At 43.6% G+C, this 15204-nt stretch overlaps 1 protein-coding gene across 1 annotated transcript in view; it reads left to right on the forward strand.

The window, feature by feature from the left end:
- Positions 1-532: 532 nt before the first annotated feature.
- LOC138667406 (oocyte zinc finger protein XlCOF6.1-like) overlaps positions 533-15204 on the forward strand; it is a 70149-nt gene continuing 55477 nt past the window's right edge. The window contains exon 1 of the mRNA XM_069755626.1: positions 533-580. The gene's annotated coding sequence lies outside the window, so the exon portion shown is untranslated. The remainder of the gene's footprint in view (positions 581-15204) is intronic.

The raw sequence follows: 15204 nt of genomic DNA on the forward strand, positions 1-15204 counted from the left end.
TCGTACACACACGGCTCCGCTCCGTACGCCTCGTACACACACGGCTCCGCTCCGTACGCCTCGTACACACACGGCTCCGCTCCGTACGCCTCGTACACACACGGCTCCGCTCCGTACGCCTCGTACACACACGGCTCCGCTCCGTACACCTCGTACACACACGGCTCCGCTCTGTACGCCTTGTACACACATGGCTCCGCTCTGTACACCTCGTACACACACGGCTCTGCTCCGTACACCTCGTACACATGTGGCTCCGCTTCATTCACCTCGTACACACACGGCTCCGCTCTGTACACCTCGTACACACACGTCTCTGCTCTGTACACCTCGTACACACACGGCTCTGCTCCGTACACCTCATACACACACGGCTCAGCTACATCCACACTGTAAACCCCTCCTGACCTCACACATAAACTTCCCCTCATCCAGCACCATGACAACCAGCACAGCACAGTCCTGCCTACACTGAGGCCCCTGATCATGTGACCCCTGACTCCTCCCCTCTTGTGACCTCATCACAGGTCCTGTGCGCACAGAACTGCCATATATGTGGTGTGCGGCTCTGCAGGTGAAGGTATGTGGAGATTCCCCATTATTGGCGCATTAATATTAGAAATATATTGCTTGGTCTTCCAGACCTTATCTTGACCTCCACTGTTCCTGGTAACTGCTATTTCTTAATTACATTCCAACCTGAGGAAAGGGCAACTTGTAAACACTTTGTTATCTTCTTCTATCCTCCTCCTGCTTTGTGGCCTCCACCATTGTCAGAGCTCGGCAGCTGCTTAGAACCCATGGCTGCTGTTTTTTGGCACAAGGTTGGAGGAGGCCGGGTTTTTATAAAGCTGGGAAATTTGCATCACCTGACCTTTCCTAACAATGATAGCGAACAAGCGATAACCCTAACAGGTTAATTAAGGTGTGAAACCTGGGTCAAAGTTATCTGAGCGCACACATCTCCAAGCGTTGCCCAAACATTTTCATCACCGTCTTTTCCTATTTGTACTTTTTAAAATGTAAAAAATGCAAATATAATATATATACCTAAAATACAAAGGAAATGTGTCATCTTTAACTTTAGGCCTTTTAGACATCATTTAACCTTTAATTTGCTTAACTGTTCACAATAACAGCAAAAATATCTTTTACAATTGGGATAATTTTCAGTTTAGCACTTAGCAGCACATCTGCACTTTTATTATTTCCCTTTTTGCACAGTAACATTGCATACACTAGTCCCATATTTTCATTTTTGTTTTTAAAATATTTTTATTAGGTTTTGCATTAAAAACTGAGATTAGGGAAATGAGGGAGGGGAAGGGAAGGGTTAACAGTGGACAGTGGAAGGGATCAATAAAATTAGAGAACCCTAATAACAGTCTCAAACAAATATTTGTTTGCAATTTGAAGAATGTTGTACGTAGATGTCATACTTAAATGTATATAATTTTGAGGAAAGAGGCACAAAATGGCAATTTTAACCCCTTCATGACCTTGGGATTTTCCATTTTTCCGTGTTCGTTTTTCGCTCCCCTCCTTCCCAGAGCCATAACTTTTTTATTTTTCCGTCAATTTGGCCATGTGAGGGCTTATTTTTTGCGGGACGAGTTGTACTTTTGAACGACATCATTGGTTTTAGCATGTCGTGTACTAGAAAATGGGAAAAAAATTCCAAGTGCAGTGAAATTGCAAAAAAAGTGCAATCCCACACTGGTTTTTTGTTTCGCTTTTTTGCTAGGTTCACTAAATGCTAAAACTAATCTGCCATTATGATTCTCCAGGTCAGTACGAGTTCATAGACACTTAACATGTCTAGGTTATTTTTTACCTAAGTGGTGAAAAAAAATTCCAAATTTTGCTAAAAAAAATAAAATAAATAAAATTGCGCCATTTTCCGATACTCGTAGCGTCTCCATTTTTCATGATCTGGGGTCAGTTGAGGGCTTATTTTTTGCGTGCCGAGCTGGCGTTTTTAATGATTCCAATTCGGTGCAGATGCGTTCATTTGATCACCCGTTATTGCATTTTAATGCAATGTCGTGGCGACCAAAAAAACGTAATTCTGGCGTTTCGATTTTTTTCTCATTACGCTGTTTAGCGATCAGGTTAATGCTTTTTTTTTATTGATAGATCGGGCGATTATGAACGCGGCGATACCAAATATGTGTAGGTTTGATTTTTTTTTTTATTGATTTATTTTGATTGGGGCGAAAGGGGGGTGATTTAAACTTTTATATATTTTTTATTTTTTTCACATTTTTTTTAACTTTTTTTTTTAACTTTTGCCATGCTTCAATAGCCTCCATGGGAGGCTAGAAGCAGGCACAGCACGATCGCCTCTGCTACATAGCAGCGATCTGCTGTTCGCTGCTACGTAGCAGAAAATCAGGTGTGCTGTGAGTGCCGACCACAGGGTGGCGCTCACAGCTACCGGCGATAAGTAACCATAGAGGTCTCAAGGACCTCTATGGTTACAATGGAGAATCATCGCCGACCTCCGATCATGTGATGGGGGTCGGCGATGCGCTCATATCCGGCAGCTGACATGTCCCGGCTTTGATGCGGGCTCACCGCGGAGCACTGCATCAAAGCAGGGGAGCTGACCTCAGACGTACTATCCCGTCCGAGTTCAGTAAGGGGTTAAACCTTATATTTGCTGTTCCAGATCTTCCATTTCTTAGAATATTTGTAAACACTGCTATTGTTAGCCGCAAATCTCCATTCCAGAGCGCTATGTTGGTGAATTTTGTCCAAAATATCTGAGGATTTGGATGTTTCGGGGTTTTTCCACCAGAATGCCAATGCATTTCTGACAACTAAGAGGATCTGTATGATGACATTTCTAACCGAGGGGTCAAATTGCTCCATGTCAAGGGAAAGAAGCTCCCTTTGAGGGGTGATGACAAAGTTTTCAGAAAAGGAGTTACCGTATATACTTGAGTATAAGACGACCCGAGTATAACCCGAGACCCCTAATTTTGCAACAAAAAACTGGGAAAACTTATTGACTCGAGTATAAGCCTAGGGTGGAAAATGCAGCAGCTACCGGTAAATGTCAAAAATAAAAATAGATACCAACAAAAGTAAAATTAATTGAGACAGCAGTAGGTTAAGTGTTTTTGAATATCCATATTGAATCAAGAGCCCCATATAATGCTCCATACTGTTCATTATGGCCCCATAAGATGCTCCATACAAAATAGGCCCCATATAATGCTCCATACAGTTCATTATGGCCCCATAAGATGCTCCATATACAAATATGCCCCATATTATGCTCCATGCAGTTCTTTATGGCCCCATAGATGCTCCATATAATGCTCCATGCAGTTCTTTATGGCCCCATAGATGCCCCATATAATGCTCCATGTAGTTATGGCCCCATAGATGCCCCATATAATGCTCCATGCAGTTCTTTATGGCCCCATAGATGCCCCATATAATGCTCCATGTAGTTATGGCCCCATAGATGCCCCATATAATGCTCCATGTAGTTATGGCCCCATAGATGCCCCATATAATGCTCCATGCAGTCCTTTATGGCCCCATAGCTGCTCCATATAATGCTCCATGCAGTTCTTTATGGCCCCATGTAATGCTCCATATAATGCTCCATGCAGTTCTTTATGGCCCCATAGATGCCCCATATAATGCTCCATGCAGTTCTTTATGGCCCCATAGATGCCCCATATAATGCTCCATGCAGTTGTGTCCCCATAGATGCCCCATATAATGCTCCATGCAGTTCTTTATGGCCCATAGATACCCCATATAATGCTCCATGCAGTTATATCCCCATAGATGCCCCATATAATGCTCCATGCAGTTATGTCCCTATAGATGCTCCATATAATGCTCCATGCAGTTCTTTATGGCCCCATAGATGCCCCATATAATGCTCCATGCAGTTCTTTATGGCCCCATACATGCCCCATATAATGCTCCATGCAGTTTTTATGGCCCCATAGATGCTCCATATAATGCTCCATGCAGTTCTTTATGGCTCCATAGATCCCCATATAATGCTCCATGCAGTTCTTTATGGCCCCATAGATGCCCCATATAATGCTCCATGCAGTTCTTTATGACCCCATAGATGCCCCATATAATGCTCCATGCAGTTATGGCCCCATAGATGCCCCCATATAATGCTTCATGCAGTTCTTTACGGCCCCATGTAGTGCTCCATATAATGCTCCATGCAGTTCATTATGGCCCCATAGATGCCCCATATAATGCTCCATGCAGTTCTTTATGGCCCCATAGATGCCCCATATAATGCTCCATGCAGTTCTTTATGGCCCCATAGATGCCCCATATAATGCTCCATGCAGTTCTTTATGGCCCCATAGATGCTCCATATAATGTTACATGCAGTTCTATATGGCCCCATGTAATGCTCCATATAATGCTCCATGCAGTTCATTATGGCTCCATATAATGCCCCATGCAGTTCTTTATGGCCCCATAGATGCCCCATATAATGCTCCATGCAGTTATGTCCCCATAGTTTCCCCATATAATGCTCCATGCAGTTCTTTATGGCCCCATAGATACCCCATATAATGCTCCATGCAGTTATAGTCCCATAGATGCCCCATATAATGCTCCATGCAGTTCTTTATGGCCCCATAGACACTCCATATAGCATTGTGCCACATGTAATGCTCTCGTCGCTGCCCGCTGCTCCTCAGCATCTCCTCTAACCGCACTGACTGTTCAGGCAGAGGGCGGCGCGCACACTAATACGTCATCGCGCCCTCTGACCTGAACAGTCACTGCAGAGGACGCGGAAGACGAGGTGGCGGTGGAACGCGGAAAGGTGAATATAACATACTCACCTGCTCCCTGCGCTCCTGGCGCGGTCCCTGCATGTCACACGTCTCCGGGAGCAGCAGCTTCTTCCTGTAGTGAGCGGTCACGTGGCACCGCTCATTACAGTAATGAATATGCGTCTCCACCCCTATGGGAGTGGAGTCCATATTCATAACTTTAATGAGCGGTACCAGTGATCGCTGTACAGGGGAAGAAGCTGCCGCACAAGACCGTGGGACATGCAGGGACCGCATCAGGGGCGCTGGGAGCAGGTGAGTATTTGACAGGCGTCGCTCCCCCTCACCCGCCGACCCCCCCGCCTTCCAATACTCGAGTTTAAGCCGAGATTTTCAGCCCAAATTTTTGGGCTGAAAGTGCCCCTCTCGGCTTATACTCGAGTCAAGGTGGGTGGCAGGGTCGGCGGGTGAGGGGGTGAGGGCGCTGAGGCATACTTACCTGCTTCCAGCGATCCTGGCGCTCCCCCTGCCGTCCCACGGTGTTCTGTGCTGCAGTTCTTCCCCTCTTCAGCGGTCACGTGGGACCGCTCATTAGAGAAATGAATAAGCGGCTCCACCTCCCATAGGGGTGGAGCCGCGTATTCATTTCTCTATTCAGCGGTGCCGGTGACCGCTGATAGAGGAAGAAGCTGCGGCACCGAAGACAGCTGTCCGGGGGAAGGAGCCGGACGCCGGGAGCAGGTAAGTATGTAATATTCACCTGTCCACGTTCCAGCCGCCGGGCGCCGCTCCATCTTCCCAGCGTCTCTCCGCTCTGACTGTGCAGGTCAGAGGGCGCGATGACGCATATAGTGTGCGCGGCGCCCTCTGCCTGATCAGTCAGAGCGGGGAGACGCCGGGACTGGACGCCGGAACGAGACGCCGGGAGCTGCAAGCAAGAGAGGTGAGTATGGCATTTTTTTTTTATTGCAGCAGCAGCAGCAGCGGCACAGATTTATGTGGAGCATCTATGGAGCTATATGAATGGTGCAGAGCACTGTATGGGGCAATATGAACGGTGCAGATCACTGTATGGGGCAATATGAACGGTGCAGAGCACTGTATGGGGCAATATGAACGGTGCAGAGCACTGTATGGGGCAATATGAACGGTGCAGAGCACTGTATGGGGCTATATGAACGGTGCAGAGCACTGTATGGGGCAATATGAACGGTGCAGAGCACTGTATGGGGCAATATGAACGGTGCAGAGCACTGTATGGGGCAATATGAACGGTGCAGAGCACTGTATGGGGCAATATGAACGGTGCAGAGCACTGTATGGGGCAATATGAACGGTGCAGAGCACTGTATGGGCACAGCTATGGGGAAATAATGAACGGTGCAGAGCACTATATGGCACAGCAATGGGGCAATATGAACGGTGCAGCGCACTATATGGCACAGCTATGGGGAAATAATGAACGGTGCAGGGCACTATATGGCACAGCTATGGGGAAATATGAACGGTGCAGAGCACTATATGGCACAGCTATGGAGAAATATGAACGGTGCAGAGCAATATATGGCACAGCTATGGGGCAATAATGAACGGTGCAGAGCACTATATGGCACAGCTATGGGGAAATAATGATCTATTTTTATTTTTGAAATTCACCGGTAAATGCTGCATTTCCACCCTAGGCTTATACTCGAGTCAATATGTTTTCCCATTTTTTTGTGGCAAAATTAGGGGGGTCGGCTTATACTCGGGTCGGCTTATTCTCGAGTATATACGGTATATACGGTAATATGGCGCGATACCTCGAACCAGAGATTTTTTATTATCGGACAACCCAAAAATAAGTGAAAGAGATTACCCTGTTGTCCGCAGTCTCTCCAACATAAGGGAGAGTTCCTGGTTTATATGTGACAATCTGATGGGCGTTAGATACCTTCTTGTCATTATTTTAAAGTAGGACTCCTGGAACGCCATTGATATGTTTGACTCGTATGTGTTTTTTATAGCGCTGTCCCATTGTTCAGTTCGCAAGTCTGTACCAAGGCCGAACTTCCACCTCTTCATATATATGTTTTTAGAGGTAACATTGTCCTTGATAAAGTACAGTGCCTTCCAAAAGTGTTCGGCCTCCTGGAACTTTTCGACCTTTTCCCACACATCATGCTTCAAACATAAAGATACCAAATGTAAATTTTTGGTGAAGAATCAACAACAAGTGGAACACAATTGTGAAGTTGAACGAAATTTATTGGTTATTTTAAATTTTTGTGGAAATTCAAAAACTGAAAAGTGGGGCGTGCAATATTATTCTGCCCCTTTAACTTAATACTTTGTTGCGCCACCTTTTGCTGCGATTACAGCTGCAAGTCGCTTGGGGTATGTCTCTATCAGTTTTGTACATCGAGAAACTGAAATTCTTGCCCATTCTTCCTTGGCAAACAGCTCGAACTTAGTGAGGTTTGATGGAGATCGTTTGTGAACAGCTGTTTTCAGCTCTTTCCACAGATTGTCGATTGGATTGAGGTCTGGACTTTGACTTGGCCATTCTAACACCTGGATACGTTTATTTGTGAACCATTCCATTGAAGATTTTGCTTTATGTTTGGGATCATTGTCTTGTTGGAAGACAAATCTCTGTCCCAGTCTCAGGTCTTTTCCAGATTCCAACAGGTTTTCTTCAAGAATGGTCCTGTATTTGGCTCCATCCATCTTCCCATCAATTTTAACCATCTTCCCTGTCCCTGCTGAAGAAAAGCAGGCCCAAACCATGATGCTGCCACCACCATGTTTGACAGTGGGGATGGTGTGTTCAGGGTGATGAGATGTGTTGCCTTTACGCCAAACATATCATTTGGCATTGTTGCCAAAAAGTTCAATTTTGGTTTCATCTGACCAGATCACCTTCTTCCACATGTTTGGTGTGTCTCCCAGGTGGCTTGTTGAAAACTTTAAATGACACTTTTTATGGATATCTTTGAGAAATGGCTTTCTTCTTGCCACTCTTCCATAAAGGCCAGATTTGTGCAGTGTACGACTGAATGTTGTCCTATGGACAGACTGTCCCACCTCAGATGTAGATCTCTGCAGTTCATCCAGAGTGATCATGGGCCTCTTGGTTGCATCTCTGATTATTCTTCTCCTTGTTTGAGATGAAAGTTAGAGGGACGGCCGGGTCTTGGTATATTTGCAGTGGTATGATACTCCTTTCATTTCAATATGATCGCTTGCACAGTGCTCCTTGGGATGTTTAAAGTTTTGGAAATTATTTTGTATCCAAATCCGGCTTTAAACTTCTCCATAACAGTATCACAGACCTGCCTGTTGTGTTCCTTGGTCTTCATGATGCTCTCTGTGCTTCAAACAGAACACTGAGACTATCACAGAGCAGGTGCTTTTATACGGAGACTTGATTACACACAGGTGGATTATATTTATCATGATTAGGCATTTAGGACAACATTGGATCATTCAGAGATCCACAATGAACTTCTGGAGTGAGTTGATGCACTGAAAGTAAAGGGGCCGAATAATATTGCACTTCCCACTTTTCAGTTTTTGAATTTCCACAAAAATTTAAAATAACTACCGGTAATACATTTCGTTCAACTTCACAATGGTGTTCCACTTGTTGATTCGACCCGAGCAACGAGCCCAATGTAAGTCTATGGGAGACCCAAGTATTTTTACCGCGATTCCCCCCGGGGGTCCTTTAAGGTCTAAAAACATCTGAAAATGATGGAAACACTGCTCAAATGACACAGGGACATCATGGGGATGGCCCCTGAAAGCATTCCTGACTCCTAGTTCACAGCTTTAAACATTTTTTTCTGAGATTCATGCCATTTTTCCCGGTGCCACAAAAAACACGGTAAAACAAAACCAAAATGGATTTTGCTGGGAAATATGTTAAGGCACATCCTTTGCAGGTTAATGACTTGCCTGTAAGGCCAAATAATTAACCCCAGACCGAAAATTTCCTCCCCTACTTGGGCTTAGTTCAGATGCAGAGTTTTTGAAGAGTTTTTCAACTTTAACATTGCTTTCAACCACTACAAATACATTCACTAGAAAATGTCATTGTCACATTTAACAACCCTAGCTGGCCATGTGGTGTGTGACACATAAGCAGACCCATCTTGTTTCATTTATGAAGGAGGGACTCTTAGGCTGTGTGCACACGTTTAGGAATTTTCGTGTTTTTTTCGTGTTTTTTTCGCTATAAAAACGAGATAAAACCGTGGAAAAAAAAACGCATACATTAAGCATCCTATTATTAGAATGCATTCCACATTTTTTGTGCACATGCTTTTTTTCCGCAGCGGAATCACATTCCGGAAAAAAACGCAGCATGTTCATTCCTTGTGCGGAATCGTGGGGATTCCACATACATAGGAATGCATTGATCCGCTTACTTTCCGCATGTGGCTATGCCCACCATGTGGGAAGTAAGCAGATCATGTGCGGTTGGTACCCAGGGTGGAGGACAGGAGACTCTCCTCCAGGCCCTAGGTACCATATAATTGCTAAAAAAAAATAATTAAAATAAAAAATAATGACATTCTCACCTTCCAGCGTCCCCCTGCAGGCTTCCTGCTCCTCGCGACGCTCCGGTCCCAGTAATGCATTGCGAAAATGACCTGTGATGACGTACGATCTCGCGAAACCGCTACATCACCTGGGGTCATGCCGCAAAGCATTACTGGGACTGGAGCATCGCAAGGAGCGGGATAGGCTGTCGGGGACGCCAGAAGGTGAGAATATCACGATGTATTATTTTTTAAATTATTTTTAACATTAGATCTTTTTACTATTGATGCTGCATAGGCAGTAAAAAGTTGGTCACACTTGTCAAACACTATGTTTAACAAGTGTGACCAACCAGTCAATCACTTTTCCAAGCGATGCTACAGATCGCTTGGAAAACGTTAGCATTCTGCCAGCTAATTACGCTTGGAAAACGCTAGTGTTTAGCGGGAAAATGCATGCCAATTCCGCATGCGATATATCCGCGTCAGGAGTTGCGAAATTTCCGCGGCAATACTGCAACGTGTGCACTTAGCCTTAAAGTCACAGGGCCTATTTTTACTGGTGCATCAGGCAGCATTAATCTGCTTAAAGGGCCATTATTAAACAGTGGGTCTCGATACGATACGATACGATACACTTTATTGATCCCGCGGGAAATTATGGTATCACAGCAGCACAACTTAAATCATAAAAATCATAAAGGAATTACATAGTTGACATGACAGTTTGTTGACAGAAGAACATTATACATTAGAATAGGACATACACAACGAGTGAACTGAAATGTAGAGAAATAAGTAGACATTCACCTTGGTGGTTTAACCCTAATGTTATTATTGTACATTCCCATGGCAGTTGGCACAAACGATTTCCTATATTTTTCCTTCTTACACCTCAGAAATATTAGCCGGTTGCCGAAGGTGCTCTTCTGTCTCATGAATAGCTCATATAGTGGATGTGCATTATTGTTCATAATTGCCATACACTTTTTCAGAGTTCTTCTCTCCACTACCTCCCCAAAAGAGTCCAGATTGCAGCCCACAGCAGAACTTGCCTTCTTAATAATCTTATTCAGCTTATTAGCATCAGAGGCCCGCACACTACTACCCCAGCATGTGATTGCAAAAAAGATGGCACTTGCCACTACAGATTGGTAGAACATTTCTAACATTTTGCTGCACACATTAAAAGACCTCAGTTTCCTTAGGAAATACAGTCTGCTCATCCCCTTCTTGTAGACAAACTCTGAGTGGCATCTCCAGTCCAGTTTGCTATCCAAATGGACCCCCAAATATTTGTAACTCTCCACCTGCTCGACCTCCTGACCAGCAATAGTGATCGGTAAGCATTCCAACTTAATCCTGCTATAGTTGGCCACCAACTCCTTAGTTTTCTTAACATTTAGTTGCAGATAGTTACCATTGCACCAATCCACGAAATTCGACACCACACTTCTGTATTCCTCATCCCCCTGATCTCCCCTAATGCATCCCACAACTACGGAGTCATCCGAAAATTTTTGAAGGTGGCAAAGTTCAGATTTATACTGAAAGTCTGAAGTATACAGTGTGAATAGAAAGGGCGCAAGCACCGTTCCCTGGGGGGCACCTACACTGCTCAATAATCTGCTTGACACCACTGCTCCCATCTGTACAAACTGTGGCCGATCTGATAGGTAGTCAGTTATCCAATTTCTCATCCCCACCTCCACCTTCATATCAGTCATCTTTTTGTGTAGTAAAAGTGGCTGCAGGGAATTAAATGCACTCGAGAAATCGAAGTCTCCTAAACTGTTGTAGCCTATACTGTGAGTGGATGGGCTGCCAAGAATTACAACGCACCACAATACCCCTGTCATAAGATGTCCAGGAGGGCTACCAATTCATATGCACCCCAATAAGCATTTGAACCCACATACTGGATGGGACCATGCAAATTGACTTCACAATATTCATTTTGTACATCCGTACTCCTTTTCTTTACACTTTGGCAGGAAGGTCAGCCCTGCTGCATAGTCAGTCTTATGCACCCCATTATGCCTTGAAACCCACATACTGGATGGGCCCATGAAAATCCACTTCACAATATTCATTTTGTTCTCCCGTACTCCTTTGTTTTACACATTGGCAGCAAGGCCAGCCCTGCTGCATAGTCAGTCATATGCACCCCATTATGCCTTGGAACCCACATACTGGATGGGCCCATGAAAATCCACTTCACAATATTCATTTTGTACTCTGTACTCCTTTGCTTTACACATTGGCAGCAAGGCCAGCCCTGCTGCATAGTCATATGCACCCAATTATGCCTTGGAACCCACATACTGGATTGGCCCATGAAAATCCACTTCACAATATTCGTTTTGTTCTCCCGTACTCCTTTGTTTTACACATTGGCAGGAAGGCCAGTCCTGCTGCATACACTCCCTGACAGAAGTTATGTTGCTTATCAATGTTATGTAAATAAAAGCTTATAACCTGACGTTAAATTCATCCATTGGTTGTATAAATTATTCTTTTGAAAGCTGAAACCCTCCGAAATGTGGTTTAGGTTAAGAAAATAATTTGGCATCAATGCAGAAATATTGATCAGTTAATGGTCACAGAATGGTCAGATTTTGGCAAGACAAAAGTTTTGTCGCCTGGTCATGTAATGCACCCAATCCTAGTTTTCATCCTTACCTGTGCTCAGTAAATGATCGGTTAATTAGTGTGTGTGCATAAGTAGAAACCTAGCACCCCAGACCTTCACTTGAACTGCAGCTTGAGCTCTGACAACATGCCAAAAATCCACCCTGCGACCAAAGCCTGGATTATCAAGAGGCTGAAGAACAGATCCACTGCAGATGTGGCTGGCACCTTTAATGTGTCTCAGCGTGAAGTACAAAGAATTGAAAAAAATTTGAAGAGACTGGAGATGTGTTTGACAAGCCCAGGACCGGCAGACCCCGCAAGACAACTGCTCAGGAGGAACGTTTTTTGGTTAGAAAATCCAAAGCAAACCCCTCTTCCACTGCAGCAGAGCTCCAACAGGCCTGGTCACCTAAAGTCCCTGTGTCAACTAGAACAGTTTGTAGGATTCTGTCTCGAAATAGCCTCCATGGGCGAATCAGTGCCCAGAAGCCAGCACTAAACAAAAGGCAAATAAAAAACTGTGTGGCATTTGCAAAGTCCCATAGCCTGCTAAACCGATGGACGCTGGAAAAGTGGCAGAAGGTGGATTTCTCTGATGAACCTTCAGTAGAATTATACCACAGCCGCCACAAATACTGCAGGAGAGCTACTGGAGGACGCATGGATCCAAAATACACCCAGTTAAATTTGGTGGTGGAAAGATCATGGTCTGGGGTGACTTTTAGTATGGGAGTGTGCGAAACATTTGCAAGGTGGAAGGCAATATCAATAGCCTGAAATATCAAGAAGTATTAGCTATCTCTAATATTCCAAATCATAAAAGGGGTCAAATTCTGCAGCAGGATGGTGCTCCATCTCATCCATCCATCTCTACAACAAAGTTCCTCCAGGCAAAAAAAATCTAGGTTCTCAAGGACTGGCTAGCCCAGTCACCAGACATGACCATCATTGAGCATGTTTGGGGTAGGATGAAAGAGGAAGCTTGGAAGACAAAACCAAAGAATCTAGATGAACTTTGGGAGGCATGTAAGACTGCATTCTTTGCTATTCCTCATTACTTCCTTAATAAATTGTATGAATTATTGTTGAAAAGCATGGATGCAGTCCTTCAAGCTCATGAAAGTCACACAAAATATTAAATATGACTTTAATAGCACCACAATTTCATTCACCAATGTTATGCAACATATATTTGTATTTTAATTTAATTATTTGTTTGAATATCACATTACTTTCTGTGGGCGACAAAACTTTTTTCTTGGCAAAATCTGACCATTCTGTGTCCATTAACTGATCAATATTTCTGCATTGATGCCAATTTATTTTCTTAACCTAAACCACATTTCGGGGGTTTCAGCTTTCAAAAGAATAATTTATACAACCAATGGATGAATTTAACATCAGGTTATAAGCTTTTATTTACATAACATGGATAAGCGACATAACTTCTGTCAGGGAGTGTAGTGAGTCATATGCACCCCATTACGCCTTGGAAGCCACATACTGGTTGGGCCAATGAAAATCCACTTCACAATATGCATTTTGTACTCCCGTACTCCTTTGTTTTACACATTGGCAGGAAGGCCAGCACTGCTGCATAGTCATATGCACTCCATCACGCCTTGAAACCCATATACTGGATGGGCCTATGAAAATCCACTTCAAAATATTCATTTTGTTCTCCCGTACCCCTTTGTTTTACACATTGGCAGCAAGGCGAGCCCTGCTGCATAGTCAGTCATATGCACTCCATTATGCCTTGGAACCCATATACTGGATGGGCCCATGAAAGTCCACTTCACAATATTCATTTTGCACTCCGTACTCCTTTGTTTTACACATTGGCAGCAAGGCCAGCCCTGCTGCATAGTCAGTCATATGCACCCCATTATGCCTTTGAACCCACATACTGGATGAGTCCATGAAAATCCACTCGTATTTTTTAATGGTATGATGGTTTACAGGAGAATTTGGCAATTTTACTTGCCACGTTTTTGACAATATGGTTCAGATGCAGCTTTAAAGAAGGCTAATACTTGCAATACAATGCAATTTTATTGCAAATTACAAAATTCAAGGACTAGTACGATTGAATAGTATGAATGCGTACACTTTTGTATATGTACTTAACATACAAAGGTTAATAAGTACATATAAGGAATAAATACATATATTGATTGCGAATATATAAAGATTAACTACATACAGTATACTTACATCATCAAGAGGCTTTTAACCCCTTTACCCCCAAGGGTGGTTTGCATGTTAATGACCGGGCCAATTTTTACAATTCTGACCACTGTCCTTTTATGGGGTTATAACTCTGGAACACTTCAACGGATCCCAGTGAATCTGACATTGTTTTCTCGTGACATATTGTACTTCATGACAATGGTAAAAATTCTTTGATAGTACCTGCGTTTATTTGTGAAAAAAATGGAAATTTGGCGAAAATTATGAAAATTTCGCAATTTTCCAAATTTGAATTTTTATGCAATTAAATCACAGAGATATGTCACACAAAATACTTAATAAGTAACATTTCCCACATGTCTACTTTACATCAGCACAATTTTGGAACCAAAATTTTTTTTTGTTAGGGAGTTATAAGGGTTAAAAGTTGACCAGCAATTTCTCATTTTTACAACACCATTTTTTTTAGGGACCACATCTCATTTGAAGTCATTTTGAGGGGTCTATATGATAGAAAATACCCAAGTGTGACACCATTCTAAAAACTACACCCCTCAAGGTGCTCAAAACCACATTCAACAAGTTTATTAACCCTTCTGGTGCTTCACAGGAATTTTTTGAATGTTTAAAGGGAGGGTGCCGTGATTTTAGTTTTTGTATTAATAATTATTGATTATATAATCAATTATTTTTAATACAAAAGTAAATGTAGTACTTTAATACTTTTTTATTTATTCATTTTTACTTTTGCCACTGGAGGCCGCCATTTTCATTAGTGTGGGTGTAAGTGTCTGGACACGACACTTGCACACCTCACTTACGGCAGCCATGGGCATAGGAGCCAACAGTCGGGCTCCGACCGCTTCTCCTGCCTCTCAGCTGTGACTTGGGCACGCCCCCTGGGCTGCTACGTCACAGCTGTGAGAGGAGATCGCGGCCATTTTGTTTTTTTCCTCTGTCACTGCACACACAGCTCAGTGCGTGCGATCATAGCAGGAGCTGCCAGGGAGAAGCTGCTGCTGGGAGCGAGGGTCGGGGTGAGTATCTGCAGCCAGGAGCTGTGATTGCAGCCT

The sequence above is a fragment of the Ranitomeya imitator genome, chromosome 2 (assembly GCF_032444005.1).
Source record: "Ranitomeya imitator isolate aRanImi1 chromosome 2, aRanImi1.pri, whole genome shotgun sequence".
NCBI lineage: Eukaryota > Metazoa > Chordata > Amphibia > Anura > Dendrobatidae > Ranitomeya > Ranitomeya imitator.